Genomic DNA, 17,474 nt, shown 5'->3' with positions numbered 1-17,474 from the left:
TGTTCTGTTAGTCACTTTTTTGCTTTTTCTCTTAATTTTGTCATCAATGGCTCTAAAATGCTAGAATCCTTCCCACATACATTGCAGCCACTTGGTTCGATCGAAGGAGATGGTAACACAGGAATTGATGTCAGTGTTGCATTTCTTCATGTTGGCTCTCAGCACATCCTTGAAGCACTTCTTCTCTCCTCCTCTGGTGACTGAGGAGAAGACAACCTGATTTGGGAGCCTTGTATCTAACATCTGAACTGTATAACCAACACAATGATGCTGATGGTAGATGATCATAGCCTTGATGCTTATGGTGACTGCTTGTGACAGGACACTGATGTCTGTTCTCCAATGAAATATGCCAGGCCTGCTGCAGGCAGCACTGATGGTATGAATCCAATGCTATGAGGTGCCTCCTATATGTTCATAGAATTTACAGTGCGGAAGGAGGCCATTCAGCCCATCAAGTCTGCGCCGGCCCTTGGAAAGAGCACCTTACCCAAGCCCACACCTCCACCCTATCCCCGTAACCCAGTAACCCCACCCAATTGTTTTACACTCTGAGGGCTATTTATCATGGCCAATCCACCTAACCTGCACATCTTTGGACTGTGGGAGGAAACTGGAGCACCCGGAGGAAACCCACGCGCACACGGGGAGAATGTGCCGACTCTGCTCAGACAGTGGCCCAAGCTGGCAATTGAACCTGGGACCCTGGAGCTGTGAAGCAACTGTGCTAACCACTGTGCTACCGTGCTACTGTGCTGCCCATGTTGTCCATGTTTTAGTCCCACATAATAAGGAAGGGATCATAACTGCATGAACCTGGTTTCAGTTTTGATGTCCTAATTTTCAAACACTCCCTTCCTCAACTGGCCAAAGTGACCAGCAGATTTCAGGTGATGCTGGTTTCTTCATCAATGTCAGTCTCTTGTGAGAAATAGCTTGCAAAGAACTGGAACGGATCCACATATTGCAGGCACTCATGAATCTTAATCCATGGAGCTGGACTTTGTGCAATTGGATCTTACTGATGGAGGATTTTGAGTTTCTGAATGTTGAGTGTAAGTCCCATCTTCTCATATGCCTCAATATATACTTCAGCGATACTCTGGAGACCCCTTTCTGACACAACACTTACTGCAGCATTATCAGTGTATTGGAGCTCAATGATTGAGGTTTTATTATTGATTGGACTTGTCTGAGATTAGATAGTTTACTGTCCATTTGATAAATAAGCTATATGTGATGAACGGTTACTGTATTACTGTCGAGGCTAGCAACAGCCCCAGGAGAGCACAAGTCGTGGTAGTCCGGTCCGGGGAAAAGAAACGAATGGTCGTGGATTATAGCCAGACCATAAACCGCTTCACGCAGCTCGATGCGTACCCCCTTCCTCGCATCGCAGAAATGGTAAATCGGATCGCTCAATACCGAGTATTTTCCACGGTCGATCTCAAATCCGCCTACCACCAGCTCCCCATCCGACCGAAAGACCGCCCCTATACTGCCTTCGAAGCAGCCGGCCAGCTCTTCCACTTCCTCGAGGTCCCCTTCGGCATCACAAATGGGGTCTCCGTCTTCCAAAGGGCGATGGACCAAGTGGTGGACCAGTACGGTTTGCGGGCTACATACCCGTACTTGGACAATGTCACCATCTGCGGCCATGACCAGCAGGATCATGACGTGAACCTCGAAAGGTCCTTCCAGACCGCCCGAACCCTCAACCTGACCTATACCGAGGAAAAATAAGTTTTCCACACAACCCGGCTAGCCATCCTCGGTTATGTCATGGAAAACGGGATCCTAGGTCCCGACCCTGACCACATGCGCCCCCTAAAGGAACTTCCCCTCCCCCGCACCTCAAGGCCCTCAAATGGTGCTTGGGGCTCTTCTCCTATTAGGTCCAGTGGGTCCCCAAATTTGCGGACAAAGCCCGCCGACTCATAAAGACCATAATTTTTCCCCGGTCGGCTGAGGCTCGATCGGCCTTCAACCGCATCAAGGCTGACATCATCAAGGCCGCTATGCACACGGTGGACTAAACTATCCCCTTCCAGGTAGAGAGCGATGCATCAGACATCGCCCTGGCTGCTACCCTCAACCGGGCAGGCAGACCAGTAGCGTTCTTCTCCCGGACCCTCACCGCCTCCGAGATTCGGCACTCTGCAGTCGATAAGGAGGCACAAGCCATTGTGGAGGCTGTGCGCACTGGAGGCACTAGCCGGTGGTAGGTTCATCCTCGTCACCGACCAACGGTCGGTAGCCTTTATGTTCGATAACGCACAACGGGGCTGTGGTAGTATGCATTAGGGGTCATGTGGGACTGTGAAGCCGTGATGTCATTGGCTGACAGATCCCGGGTCCTGGTTGGCTGTTGATCTCTAGCTCCGCCCTGAAGGCGGAGTATAAGAACCAGGAATTCTCCCCGCAGCTCCAGTCTGTTGCTGAACTGCGGGGAACGAGTCACGCTTAATAAAGCCTCATCGACTTCACCTCTATTCGTCTCTCGGGAGTCTTTGTGCGCTACAGGGGCAAAATAAAAAACGATAAAATTTTGAGGTGGTGGATCAAACTCTCCACCTACATGTACGATATCAAGTATCGTCCAGGGGAGCTCAACGAGCCCCAGATGCCCTGTCCCGCGGCACGTGCGCCAACGCGCAGGAGGACTGCCTGCAAGCCATCCACAATGACCTCTGTCACCCGGGGGTTACCCGACTCGTCCACATTATCAAGTCCCGTAACCTACCTTACTCAACAAAGGAGGTCAAGGCCATGACCAGGTCCTGCCAGATCTGTGCGGAGTGCAAACCGCACTTCTACTGGCCAGACAAGGCTCGGCTCGTGAAGGCCTCGGGGCCCTTTGAGCGACTAAGCGTGGACTTCAAGGGCCCCCTCCCATCCACCAACCGCAATGCCTATTTCCTCACCGTTATCAACGAGTTCTCCCGCTTCCCATTCACCCCGACATGACCTCAGCCACCGTGATAAAGGCACTGCACAACATCTTCACCCTGTTTGGTTTCCCGCTTATATCCACAGCGACCGGGGTACATCATTCATGAGCGATGAACTGCGTTGGTATCTGCTCAGCAAAGGCATCGCCTCGAGCAGAACAACCAGTTATAACCCGCGGGGAAACGGGCAGGTGGAGAGGGAGAACGCGACCGTGTGGAAGGCTGTCCTTCTGGCCCTACGGTCGAGAAGTCTCCCAATTACCCGCTGGCAGGAGGTCCTACCTACACTCCATTAGGTCGCTCCTCTGCCCTGCCATGAATGAGGCCCCTCACAACCGATTGTTTATCTTCCCCAGGAAGTCTACCTCCGGGGTCTCGCTTCCACCTTGGCTGACGGCTCTGGGACCTGTTCTTCTCCAGAGGCACGCGAGGAGCCATAAAACGGACCCCCTGGTCGAGAAGGTCCGATTACTACACACAAACCCCAGTTACGCCTTCGTCGAGTACCCCAATGGCAGGCAAGGTACGGTTTCCCTCCGGGATCTGGCACCCGCTGGTTCCCCCACTACAGACGCCCCTTCCCTCACAGCTTCCCTGCGGGACCCGACACCCACAACAACCCCCCCCCCACCCCCAGTCCCACTCCCTGCCGGTGGACACCGACCACACGCACCCGCTAGAGCCGCCCTCCCTCTACACAACCCGCCGGTGCCGGCACCGCTACCCCCACCCCCAGCTAGTTCCCCTGCGCCCTGATCCTCTACCCCGACCCGGACCAAGGCTCCGACCACCGTGCTCCCGGACGTACCCTCAACTAAGACGTCCGTGTCCGCCGCACCACCGCCCGAGCTGAGGATGTCGATGAGGACGATCAGGCCGCCGAAACGAATGGACTTATGATGGCACTTCACCCCGCCGGACTTTTTTAAAAAAACGAGGTTAATGTGATGAACGGTTACTGTATTACTATACCCTTATCATCATGTAAGGTGATGTCCCCTTTAAGACTGGGGCTTGGAACCCTGGGGGACTCTGCCTCTGGCTCCGCCCACCTGGGAGCCGTATATAAGGGGCCGCCTTGTGGGCGGCACCTCAGTAAGCACCCGTCTCGGCACCAGACTAGTTCTTAGCTTATTAAAGCCTTCTTTACCATTTACTCTCTAAGTGTCGTTATTGAGGGTACAACCCTATACTACAGCAAGGAACTTGTGTCTATTCAGACGGATAGCAGTAAGAAAGATCAGAAAAAGATTTAAAATGACAACACAACCTTGTTTAACATCTGCCTTAAACTCATAAGTGTCTGCAATGTTGTTAAGTCTCACTGCTTGCATATCATTATGAAGCAGATGAACATGGCAATGGATTTTGGAGGACATCCATATTTCAGCAGAATCTTCCAGAGTGTTTCACAATTTGGAATCAATGGTCTTTGCCAAGTCAAAGAATGCTATGTGGAGAGGTTCATGCTTTGTGACATTTTTCTTGTAGTTAGCGAGTTGTAAAAATCATATCACCCATTCCTCTTGATGGCCGAAACCACATTGAGATTTGGGAAGTAGCTCTTCAGCAAGTCGATTCAGATGGGTTCTTGTAATGATCTTCCCTGCAGTGGAAAGCAGGAAGATACCTCTGTAATTTCCATAGTTGGGGATTTGTTCCCTTTCTTGAAGATTGTTACAATCATGGCACCTTTAAAATCATCTGGGCCTTCTCTTCATTCCAGATCTACAAGGGCATGGAGCTGTAATGTTAATTCCTCTCCTCCATGCTTAAAGATTTCAGTGGGGATTCTGTCACCTCCTGCTGCTTTGTTGTTCTTCATTTGTATGATGGCTTTCATCGCCTCCAGAGGTATTGGAGTTCCAAGCTCATCTCCAACTGGATGTTGCGGGATGGAGTTAAAAACAATCACCACCATTGATTCTTGATTGAAAAAGTTTTCAAAATGCTCCCTCCAACAGTCATTGAGAAATTCCCTTTCCTCGATCAGATCTTCCCCATCCTTAGGCATCAGAGGAGCTGATCCTTGAGTGTTTGGGCGATAAAAAAGGCTTTTTGACAGTGAAGAAGCCATGGATGTTGTTCACATCAATGAGATGTTGAATTTCCTTTGCTTGGTCCGCTCACTACATGTTCCTGATGTCATGGGTACACCTTTGTATCTTGGACTTTGCTTGTTGGTACGTTAGGTTGTTCTGCTTTGAGTTTGGGTCATTCTGCCAGGTGCAGAAAGGCTTGTGCTTGTGATCATCAGTTCATTAATGTCCTGATCATTTTCATCGAACCAATCCTGTTCTTTTCTGACAGAAAGTCCAAGTATCTCTTTGCAGGCACTGAAGATATTAGACGTAGGGTCACCCCGAGCACTGTGGATACTCTTCTTCTATTCTCGATAGAAAATGTACCCTAAACATAGCCTGTTTCACCTCACACAGCTGAATAGCCATGTCCAGAGGGATCACCTCCTGTGGTAGAAACACACAAAAGACACAAGTAGTAAAGTTTGGGACCTGGAACAGTAGGACTCTCATGGACAAACTGACTGAATGTCCAGAGCATCACATTATTTCTGCCACTGGACCACTGCACATGTTCGAACACTGGGCAGAGAGCTGTGATGAACAAAGTGTAGAAATTGTATTTTTAAAGTGCCACTATTTTATTTGGCAAAACCTCTTTTATTTGAGAATTCAAAAAGCCAATATAATTGTTTCTCGCAAGTTGCTCATTGATTTTGTTTATTCAGCACAGGAGTAGAATGCTTCACTTCAGGTGTTTTGTGTGCTTAACATCTTCATAAAAAAAGCAATCGGATTTGACAAACATTTCTTCATTTTAAAGCTATGAACCGGATTTTATCAGCCCTTTAGAGATAGGCTGGGAGGTGGGAGTATGGTACAGTGACAGTGGAAGGCATTGATGGGAACATATTTTTTCACTGTCACGGCACATGACCACCAGAGGAAATGGCATTGGGTGGCCAATTGCAGTGATTAAGTGCCCAATTAAGGGTCACCTCCCACTCTCAATGACATTTTCAACTTGGCAGCCTCCCAACAGATTCCAGGGGGCTCCTTTATGATCACTCCATGACCCACAGGAGGGCTCCTCCAGCAGCAATGGCCGCCCTTGCAGCTATGGTGTTACCAATGGATGACTCCCACAACCTTTCACGTGATTGACCCTGGCACACTTCAAAACATAACTTACCTTGGCTTCAATGGAGTTTGGTATGGAGGCTTCAGCTTGCAGTCCCATTAATGGCCACTGCTTATAGTTGCCGCTGCTGGTAAGATGTTGTCTCCCTGGTCCTGCCACATGCTGGCACGGGATCCAGTCCAACTTTCCGTCCTGGTGGTGGGACTGCTTGGCTGCTCAAAGAATATAGCCCTACAAATCTGTACTTGAGTAGAGTTAGTTCATTTGATTTCCACCAAATTTAATAAGTAAATGAATTGACTTCCCACACGATAAGTAGAAATAAGTGTATAATATCTATGATAAATATTGTTATATTTCACTGACAAATATGCTGTCATCATTTCAGCCTCATTACAGCCTTGGTCCAAACAAGGTTAAAAGAGATGAACTCAATAGGTGAAGTGAGAGCGATTGCCTTTGATATCAAGACAGTATTTGACAGAGTGTGGCATCAAAGATCCATGGCAAAACTGGAGTCAATGGGAATCAGGGGGAAAACCCTCTGTTCATTGGAGCACAAAGGAAGATGGTTGTGGTTGTTGGAGGTTAATCATCTCAGTCCCAGGATATCACTGCAGGAATTCCTCAGGATAGTGGCCTGGGCCCAATCATTTTCAGCTGCTTCATCAATGACGTTTCCTCCATCAACATCCTAGGTTTTATCAATTACCAGAAACCTAACTGGACCAACCACATAAATACTGTGACTACAAGAGAAGATCAGAGGCTGGGAATTTTACAATGAACAGCCCACTTCCTGACTCGTGTCTACCATCCGGAAGTAACAAGTCAAGAGCGTGTTGGAATACTCTCCACTTGCCTGTTTTTAAAATAAATTTAGAGTACCCAATTCATTTTTTCCAATTAAGGGGCAATTTAGCATGGCCAATCCACCTAGCATGCACATCTTTGGGTTGTGGGGGTGAGACCCACGCAAACATGGGGAGAATGTGGCAGAATGTCCACACGGACAGTGACCCAGAGCCGGGATCGAACCTGGGACCTCGGCACCGTGAGGCAGCAGGGCTAACCCACTGCACCACCGTGCTGCCCTCCACTTATCTGGTTGAGTGCAGCTGCCACAACACTCAAAAAGACTGGTACAACCCAGGGCAGAGCAGCGTGTTTGATTGGCACCCATTCTATTTAAACATTCACTCTCTCCATCACCAATTCATAATGGCAGCTCCAGGTACCATCGACAAGATGCACAGCAGCAACTCACCAATGCTCTTTTGACAGCACTTTCCAAATCCACAGAGTCTACTACCTACAAGGACCAGGACAGTGAATTCATGGGAACACCGCCACCTGCAATTTCCCCTCCAGGTTAAGCACCATCCTGACTTGGAGCTATATTGTTGTTCATTTGTCGGTCGAAATCTTTGTTCTCCCTTCCCAGCAGTACTGTACGTTTATCTACAACAGATGTAATGGTTCAAGAAGGCAGCTTACCCCCGCAGGGACAATTAGAGATGGGTAACAAATGCCTTGTCCCCACTGCATCCCATAGAAGAATTTTAAAAAATTAATTCAAATAACCTGCTCCGGATAGAATCGTTTAGATAATGAGCAAAGATCTTTAAAATTTTCAACCATTTGCCATTTAAAACTGAAATATCCCATCATTCCAAGGTAATAAAAAAGCAAATTGTTTCTGATGCTGGGAATCTGAAATGTAAGCATTAAATTCTGGCAATACAAAGCAGGCCTGCCAGTATCGGTGGAAAGAGAAATAGAGTGTTTTATCATTAACTCAATTTCTCTCGCCACAGATGCAACTACTCATGCTGAGCATTTCCAGCATTTTCTATTCTTAATGCAAGATAAGACTTCATTTTAAGACAATTAGACTGCAAAATTTGTGCTTAGTTTTCTGGTGCTACAGCTCCTGTTTTGGTCCCCAAACGACATCCTCGGCATGCTCGCATTCTTTTGATGTGAGCTGTGTGGGATGCCATTTTGCTGAGTGGGGAGTGTCCACTGGAAGATGCAGCCTAGGCAGACCCTGACTTCAACCAGCGTATGTCACTGATATATCACAAATGCTGCCATTTGGGAGCTCAATGCTCCAGCTAATGCTCTCAGTTAATCTTGTGCAACTGTGCACAAGTTCAGCAGCAGGAGGAGGAACCCCCTCCACCACTGCTATTTCCATAGAATCCATAGAACCCCTACAATGCAGAAGGAGGCCATTCAGCCCATCGAGTCTGCACCGACCCTCTGAAAGAGCACCCTATCTAGCCCCATTCCCTGCCCTATCCCTGTAGCCCCACCTAACCTGCATATCTTTGGACACTAATGCTCAATTTTAGCATGGCCAATCCACGTAACCATCACATCTTTAGACTGTGGGGGGAAACCAGTGTACCCGGGGGAAATTCACACAGATATGGGGAGAGCGTACAAATTCCACACAGACAGTGTCCCAAGGCTGGAATTGAATCTGGTTCCCTGGTGCTGTGAGGCAGCAGTGCTAACCACTGTGCCAACATGCCACCCTGCTGTTCCATGGAACATCAACTACTTTCAAGCTCTTTACATGATTCATTTCTACTGTTTTTTTGCTGCAATTGTGGAAGTGTTTGCTCGATTCCAGGGTTGTTTAAATTTGCGTAACATCTATTGTGAATGGTTTAGCCCTTTTAGAAAGACTTTGCTTAACTTCAAGGACTCTGCAAAATCCACTTGCTCCCTACCGTGATTACGATAGTTTGCATTCCCCTTGGACTGCAACATGACTGGGAGAATGAACAGAGTCAACACAGACCATAACAAGCTGCTGGAACGGGGAGCAGGAGGATGGTGAGAAGGGCTTTAGAAAGGAGGCCATATCATGTAGGGTGGTCAGGGAACTGACCTTACATAAATCTCAACAAGGTACAGTAAGCTAAGAATTTGATTAGATCAAATTAAAAAAATCTCCGCATGTGTGGCGATGATGTGGGCTGGCTGGCTGACAGGCAGTGATGGGAAGCTGAATTCTGTCATCCTGAAAGAGGTCTGGTTTATGCTCTTGGGAGCCTCTATCAGAGCATCCCCACCAAACCCACCCTCCTTGTGGTGCCTCGGCAATGTTAATGGACAGATTGCTCCACTGTGAATTCCTGCAAGCCTCTCATACTGGTATCTGTGGTTTTGTTTTCCTTTAATATCTGTAGGTTTTCTACTTTAATAAGTTTGGCCTGCCTCAATTCAATTTCTAGATAGGCATGAGCTAACGGCATAACACTACCATGTTTCATGTGGGTCGAGTCCAGAAGCAATGTTCAATGAGGCATTCCTTCACAGAGGCTGGCAGACTGAAAACCAATGCTTTATAATTCACTGTAAGTTGACCTCACGTGATGAGACAGGCACACTGAGGTGAATCAGTCTTGTAGGCGATGGTACAGAAATTCTAGCTGAAATAGTGTAGACAGAGGCCTGGTTTTCAGCCTAGGCAGTGCCTTTTTTCTGAGCTGCTGTTAGTTGATAAAATGGCAAACTGAGCTTTGCAGTTCCACAAGGCAATGTTACTTGCTCCACAAGTTAGGTCCATGTCACACGAGTCCACCTCTTCTTCTGGCTTTAATAAATGGTGTGTATTCCTTTGGGCCCCTGAGACTGTTAAATTTCCAACCAGTAAGACCTGAAAGGCATTTGCCCTTGCATATAATTAGACTCTGGCTAGCCAACCTGGATTATGAAATCAGATGGCTTCTGTATTTTCTCCAAACCAAAGATGTGGCTATGGGTATCTGCATGGTTCCCATATTTGCCTGTCTCTTTATGGAGTATGTGGAACATTTCTTGTTCCAATCCTACTCCAGCCCCATCCCACAATTCTTTTATCGGTACATAGGCAACTGCTTTGCTGCTGCTTCATGTTCCCATCTCGACCTGGAAAAATGTATTAATTTTGCTTCCAATTCCCACCCTTCACATGCTCCATCTCCGACACTTCCCTTCCTTGACCTCTCCATTTCAATTTCTAGGGATAGACTGTCCACTAATATCCATTACAAACCCACTGACTCCGGCAGCTACCTCGACTACAGCTCTTCACACCCCTGTAAGGACTCCATCCCATTCTCCCAGTTCCTTCGCCTCCGTCGCATCTGTTCTTTTTTTTGGAAAATATTTTATTAAAGCATTTATAATTTTTAACAACAATTTTCAAGAGGAAAAACAACAAAGTAAATAAATAACACCCACTCAACCAACAACCAGACCCAGCCATTATGGCTTACATACACCTTTGCATCTGTTCAAATGATGCCACCTTCCAAAACTGTGCTGTTGACATGACTTCATTCTTCCTTACTTGTGATTTCCCACTCACTGTGGCCGACAGGGCTCTCAACCCATCTCCCGCACCTCTGCCCTCACCCCCTCTCCTCCCTCCCAGAACCAGGATAGGGTCCCCCTTGTCCTCACTTTTCACCCCACCAGCCTCCGCATTCAAAGAATCATCCTCCGCCAACTTTAGCATGATTCCACAACCAAACACATCTTCCCATCATTCCCCTGTCAGCATTTCACAGAGATCATTCCCTCCAGGATACTCTGGTCCACTCCTCCATTACCACCATCACCTCACCCTCTTCCCACGGCACCTTCCCATGCAATCACAGAAGGTGTAACACGTGCCCCTTTATTTCCTCCTTGTTTACCATCCCAGGCCCTAGACACTCTTTTCAAGTGAGGCAGTGCTTCACATGCACCTACTTCAATCTGGTCTAGTGCATTTGCTGCTCCCAATGCGGTCTACTTTACATTGGAGAGGCTAAAAGCAGACTGGGTGACCACTTTGCAGAACACTTCCAGTCTGTCCGCAATCTGGTCCCAGACATTCCTGTCGCTTGCCATTTCAACTCACCATCCTGTCTCATGTCCACATGTCTGTCCTTGGCCTGCTGCAATGTTCCAGTGAAGTCCAGTACAAACTGGAGGAACAGTACCTCATCTTCCGTTCAGGCACGTTACAGCCTTCCGAACTTAACATTGAGATCAACAACTCCAGACTGTGAACTCTCTCCTCCAACTTTCACCCCATTTTTATTTCTATCAGTTAATTTTTATTTCTTCCATTGATCTGTTTTTCCCTCACCGTTGTTCTCTATCCCACCACTCCGCTTTGATCTACTGCTCCTAGTTGCCCTTTGACACACTGTTCACCTTTGTTCTGCCATTCACACATTCTAGTCTCTTTATGTGCCACTATCAGCACCATTCTTAGCCTTCATTTACATTCCTTTTGTCTTCGTAGTCAATCTCCACTTATCACTGTAGCCCCCTAATCAGCCCCACCTCTCCACGCCCCCATACATCTGACCCCATTTCTAGTTCTATCTAGCTTTGACAAAGAGTCATCCAGACTCGAAAGATTAGATCCCTTTTCTCTCCACAGATACTGTCAGACCTGCTGAGATTGTCCGGTATTTTCTGTTTTTGGCCTCTGTGTACCACTGTATAGCTCTCTTTGAATTTGGTCTTTTCAGCCCACACTGTGTCATTAGTGTTTCTTCAGAGATAACGGGGTGTAAGTTTCTCCAAAGCTGCCAGATAGCTCCGTTTGTTTAGAGATCACAGATAGACATAGATGCAGCTATTTTAAAAGGTCTTTGTCCAGCTTTTAAGATTTTAAAATTAGCCATGAGGAATTCCACATATATGTTATCTGAAATATGCAAGGCGAAGTCTGAGGCCCCTCATATATGTGACAATCATGTAATAACAAAATAGACAAACAAATTCAGAAGATAACAGGGAAGCGGTGGACAGGATATTAAAAGAAAGAATATTGAATTAAATTACAGACAAATGTTTACATTACCAGGTGTAATAACCTGTAGTAACCTGCACAGGACTCAGCCAGCTGGAGATGACTGTTCCCTGTGCTCAATTGGGCTGAGTTAACCCAGCACAAGCATAAAAGGCTGGCAGCTGTAATGCCAGCTAAAAAGGAATGAGGACGCGGTGAAAGGTAACCGAGACCTGTGCATATATGATGCTGGTGCTGAAATAAAGGATTTTTAAGAAGCTCGTTGGACTCCCCTGGCTTTATCAAACCGACATTGATGTATATAGATATTTAATCATTTAAGCACTTTATTGAGGACCCGAACCATGTAAGAAATAGACCTTGATACCTTTTCCATCTTATATCTTATGAGATTGGATTTAGTCAAACCTCTGATTACCTTGCTGTTTTGGGCGTGGTGGTGGTAACCAGATATAAAATTGGGTGGATTGCATATGGAATTTTCTGAAATAGCACAAGTATTAGCTCTTCTTAGAACCACAGAATCATAGGCCAGGATTCTCCGCAGGCGAGATTCTCTGTTATGCCGGTGCCCGGGGGCTTCCCGACGGCATGGGGCTGCCCCACAATGGGAAACCCCATTGACAGGCTGGCGGGATTCTCCGTTACGCCAGCCGCTCGGGGCAGAAATGTGGCGCGATGGGGCGGAGAATCCCCCCCAGAGAATCCCTGCAGTGTAGAAGAAGGCCATTTGGCCCATCACGTCTGCACCAACCCTCCGAAACAGCACCCCATCTTGGCCCATGCCCCCACCTAATCCCCGTAACCCAGTAACCCCATCTAACCTTTTGGATACCAAAGCGCAATTTAGCATGGCCAATCCACCTAACCTGCTCATCTTTGGACTGCGGGAGGAAACCGAAGCACCCGGAGGAAACCCACGCAGACACGGGGAGAACGTACAAACTCCACATAGACAGTCACCCAAGGCTGGAATTGAATCCAGGTCCCTGGTGCTGTGAGGCAGCAATGTTAACCACTATGCCACCTGTTATACCGTCAATTCACTGTGAGACCGTGAGAACGAGCGAACATCATTAGGCTTTAATATCGATGAACTCGCCTGCCAGAGTCGGCTGTACAAATGAGTGCCACCCACAGGTGGCCGGGCTATATATGGCCCCGGTGAGGGCAGAGCCAGAGGCGGAGCCCACCGGGGCTCCAGTAGAGTACCTGGAAGTAGCCCATATCATCACTTCCAGGTCATGGGTCACATCATTATACAGACAGTACAGACACCTCATGCATTAGGTGAAATACATTCACCGCATTCACCCCCTGTTAAAAAAATCAAGTCCAGTGGGGTGACGTGGGGTCATTAGAGATTCAGTCTGTCTGGAGGCCAGATCGTTCTTTTAGACCTCCTCAGCTGTGGCGAAGCAGCGGGCACGGTGGTTGCCGATGGTGACTCCGGGAGCGTCGTGTCTGGAGGTTGAGCCTCTGTCCGGCATGTCGGAGACGGTTGGGGAGTGGGGGTAGGCAAGGGGGTGGCGGGTGGTGGCAGTGCCAGCGCGGTCCAAGACAGGAGACCCAAAGGGGCGTAAGGGGTGCAGGGGGTGGCTGTAGGCAGCGGGGAGGGGGGCGGGTTGGCAGGGGAACCAGCTGGCGCCAGGTCCCGTAGGGAGACCGTATCGTGCCGTCCGTCCTGGTGCGCAATGTAGGCGTACTGGGGGTTGGTGTGCAGCAGCTGGACCCCCTTGACCAGGGGGTAGGTCATATGGTTCCTCATGTGCCTCCGGAGAAGGACAGGTCCCGGAGTTGTCAGCCAAGATGGAAGCGAGACCCCGGAGATGGACTTCCTAGGGAAGAGAAACAAGCAGTCGTGAGGGGTCTCGTTCGTGGCTGTGCAGAGGAGTGATCTAATGGAGAGGAGGGCGTCGGGGAAGACCGCCTGCCAGTGGTGGGTCGGGAGACTTCTAGGCCGGAGGGCCAGAAGTCTCCGTCGCGTTCTCCCTCTCCACCTGCCCGTTTCCCTGCGGGTTATAGCTCGTAGTCCTTCTCGAGGCGATGCCTTTGCTGAGCAGGTACTGACGCAGCTCAACGCTCATGAATGATGTGCCCCGGTCACTGTGGACGTAAGCAGGGAAACCAAACAGCATGAAGCTGCTGTACAGTGCCTTTATCACAGTGGCCGAGGTCATGTCCGCACAGGGGACTGCGAAGGGGAAACGGGAGTACTCGTCGACGACGGTTGGAAAGTATATATTATGGTTGGTGGAGGGGATGGGCCCTTTGAAGTCCATACTTAGGCACTCAAAGGGCCGGGAGGCCTTTACCAGGCGGGCATTGTCTGGCCGGTAGAAGTGCGGTTTGCACTCTGCGCAGATCTGGCAGTCCCTGGTCATGGCCTTTACCTCCTCGGTGGAGAAGGGCAGATTGCGGGTCTTAATAAAGTGGGTAAGCCGGGTGACCCCCGGGTGGCACAGGTCATCGTGGATAGCCCGAAGTCTGTCATCTTGCCCGCTGGCGCATGTGCCGCGGGACAGGGCATCTTGGAGCTCGTTGAGCTTCCCAGGACGATACTTGATATCCTAATTGTAGGTGGAGAGTTCGATCCTCCACCTCAGAATTTTGTCATTTTTTATTTTGCCCCGTTGTGCTTCAATTCACTGTGAGATCGTTAGAATGAGCGAACATTAGGCTTTAATATCCATGAATTCATCTGCCAGAGTCGGCTGTACAAGTGAGTGCCACCCACAGGTGGCCGGGCTATATATGGTCCCGGTGAGGGCATAGCCAGAGGCGGAGCCCACCGGGGTTCCAGTACAGTACCTGGAAGTAGCCCGTATCATCACTTCCAGGTCATGGGTCACATCATTATACAGACAGTACAGACAGCTTATTACAGACAGACAGTGTGGTGAAATACACTCACCACACCACCCAATTGTAGATTCAATTCAATTGTAGATTCTTCAAGCTTTGTGACACGAAGGATGTTTTTATACAATAGGTACTGAGGGTCTAAGATCAATCTCAGTGCATGCTTCTGTATTCTTTTGAAATAATGAGCTTCTGTTATAACAAAGTCACAATAAAGTATTTGTGTATGACAATAAGGAATTGGGAAATATAAATGAAACAGTACATCCAATATCCTAAACAGGAAAAGATACACACACTTTTCATTTATCACCGTATCTGTTCAGATGCCAGGTCTGGCAGTGTCTCAGTCGTGTTCTTGCAGTCCTTCACGCAAATGTACCGTTTGAGTTCCTGGTCTGTAAAATATTTGCTGATCTCGGCTGGGGTAACAATGAGGTGATAGAATTGAGCTCAATATTTCTCGGCTGATGAGGGAATAGTCTGTTAGAGTTCGTTCTGTTGATCATTATCTACTGACTCACTGGGAATGTGAGTTGTGGACAGGATTAGATTGGCTACGATGTTCCCCAGGGTTAATACCTTGAACACTCATTATCGTTGTGTTACCCCGGCCCCAGGTCACTGTCCGTGTGGAGTTTGCACATTCTCCCCGTGTCTGCGTGGGTCTCACCCCAACAAACCAAAGATGTGCAGGGTAGGTGAATTGGCCATGCTAAATTGCCCTTGAATTGGGAAAAAATAATTGGGTAGCTCTAAAATTATTTAAAAAAAGAATATTAGAAAGCTTCTTTCTAATGTTTAGATAGTGATAATACCTCTTCAGTTGGTAAGGGATTACTTGAGACTAATATTAATTAAAGCTTCATTTATATTATGGAGACGTGAACTTTAAAGGGTGTTTTGACCAGCCTTTGGTTTGTTTGTTTAACTGATAGTTGATGTGGTTGATAAAATCCAGGGCAGACTGTGCCACTGATGCATTGTGACACTCTTCGTGAAGTTAAAAATTGTATCACACCCACTGTAAGGGATGCAATAAATAGCATTTGCACATTATTTACAGCAAACACCATTAGCCTTGCTGCTATTTTGACAACAAACTTTGGGCAACACAATTTTCAGTTGATTATCGCAAAATAATAGCATCAGTATGTAGGATTTATAATTAACTATGTAAAAATTAACTTAGTTTAGTTTACTCAAAGTAAATGAGTAATGTGAGTCTGTGAAATGAGCAATTTGATTTCCACAAATTACATTTGGTGCATTTTTTCTGCTCACATCAGCTTGCAATGAAAACGGTAAAAAAAATTCCTTTGACCGTTTCATTTTTCATTTCTGTCATCTCTTTAGAAGAAGTGCTTAGTCAAAATCAGTTAAGCTTGTCCCATCCATCACCAGGGGCTGTAATGAAGCAAAGCAAGGACATGCTAGGAATTGAAGACTGGAATTTTTATTTCAATTAAGTGACAACAAAGAAGACACACAAAAAATTATTACGGTGCCCAGAACTCCACCTTTGTAACGATGTAGAATTCCAGCTTGGACTGAATAATGCACAAGTTTATCCTAAGAATCAAATACTTTGATGAGTTCTATAAGAGCAAATAGCTGCAATGTAATATTTACAGCTTGTGTATATTGTTGAACTTCTGCCACAAACAAATGTTTATTGTCTCAAACAATCTTGGTGTCAAGGACCTACAATTATGTAATGATTTTAGAATTTCTCCGTTTAATAGAATAATAATTGGATTGACATAGTGCTGGAGGTAGTCATTAACCTAATATTAACTCTTGAAAATTTTTATTTTTAGCTTCAGATATTAATTTAACCATACGTTTTCTCAATCATTGGCCGCGATTCTCCAATCCTGCGGCCAAGTTCTGACGCCGGCGTCAAAAGCGGCATGAGCCACTCCGGCATCAACGGGCCTCCAGGCCCAGGTATTCACCCCTTCCTAGGGGGCTAGTACGGCGCCGGAGTGGTGTCCGCTGCTCCGGCGCTCGAAAGCCGGCGCACCACAGCCGGCACGAGTCCGTGCATGCGCGCCACGGCAGGCGCGAGTCCGCACATGCGCGTGGGTTCCCGTCTCTGCGCCGGCCCCCGGACAATATGGCGGAGCCCTTCAGGGGCCCGGCGCGGATGAACATAGGCCTCCCATGGAATTAGCCTGCCCGCCGATTGGTAGGCCCCGATCGCGGCCAGACCACCGTGGAGGCCCCCCCCTGGAGTCGGATACCCCTGCCCCCCCCACCAAGATGGCCCCTGCAGCCGAGGTCCCACCGGGTGGGAGCATACGTAACCCACGCCGGCGGGACTCGGCCGAACCCGGCGGGCACTTGGCCCGTCGAGGCGTGGAGAATAGCCGGGGGGGGCTGATTTCAATGGCTCCCCGACCAGCGCTGTGGTGACCTCGCAGATGCCAGCAAATCGGCAGCCCGGTGTCGGAGCGGCGTGGCACGATACTCGCGCCCCCCCCCTCCCCCCTCCCCCCCCCCCCCCCCCCCTCCCCCCAGCGATTCTCCGACCCGATGCAGAATCGGAGAATCCCGGACCCTATGTTCATCCATTAGCAATTTTTTCACCACAATGCTTGAACTTTTAATTATCAGATGAATTACTTTAATACCATATTAGAGTTAATAATAATAATCTTTATCATTGTCACAAGTAGGCTTACATT

The 17,474-nt window shown here is 48.0% G+C and overlaps 1 long non-coding RNA gene across 1 annotated transcript; it reads right to left on the bottom strand.

The window, feature by feature from the left end:
* Nucleotides 1-4,225: 4,225 nt before the first annotated feature.
* On the bottom strand, nucleotides 4,226-15,224 carry LOC140430038 (uncharacterized). Its single transcript, XR_011949292.1, has 3 exons — nucleotides 15,082-15,224; nucleotides 6,165-6,352; nucleotides 4,226-5,419 (listed from the first exon to the last, which is right to left on the bottom strand). It is a non-coding gene; the product is annotated as an uncharacterized lncRNA (long non-coding RNA).
* Nucleotides 15,225-17,474: the final 2,250 nt, after the last annotated feature.

Source organism: Scyliorhinus torazame, chromosome 9 (genome assembly GCF_047496885.1).
Source record: "Scyliorhinus torazame isolate Kashiwa2021f chromosome 9, sScyTor2.1, whole genome shotgun sequence".
Classification (NCBI taxonomy): domain Eukaryota; kingdom Metazoa; phylum Chordata; class Chondrichthyes; order Carcharhiniformes; family Scyliorhinidae; genus Scyliorhinus; species Scyliorhinus torazame.
This window is presented reverse-complemented; position numbering and strand designations above follow the sequence as displayed.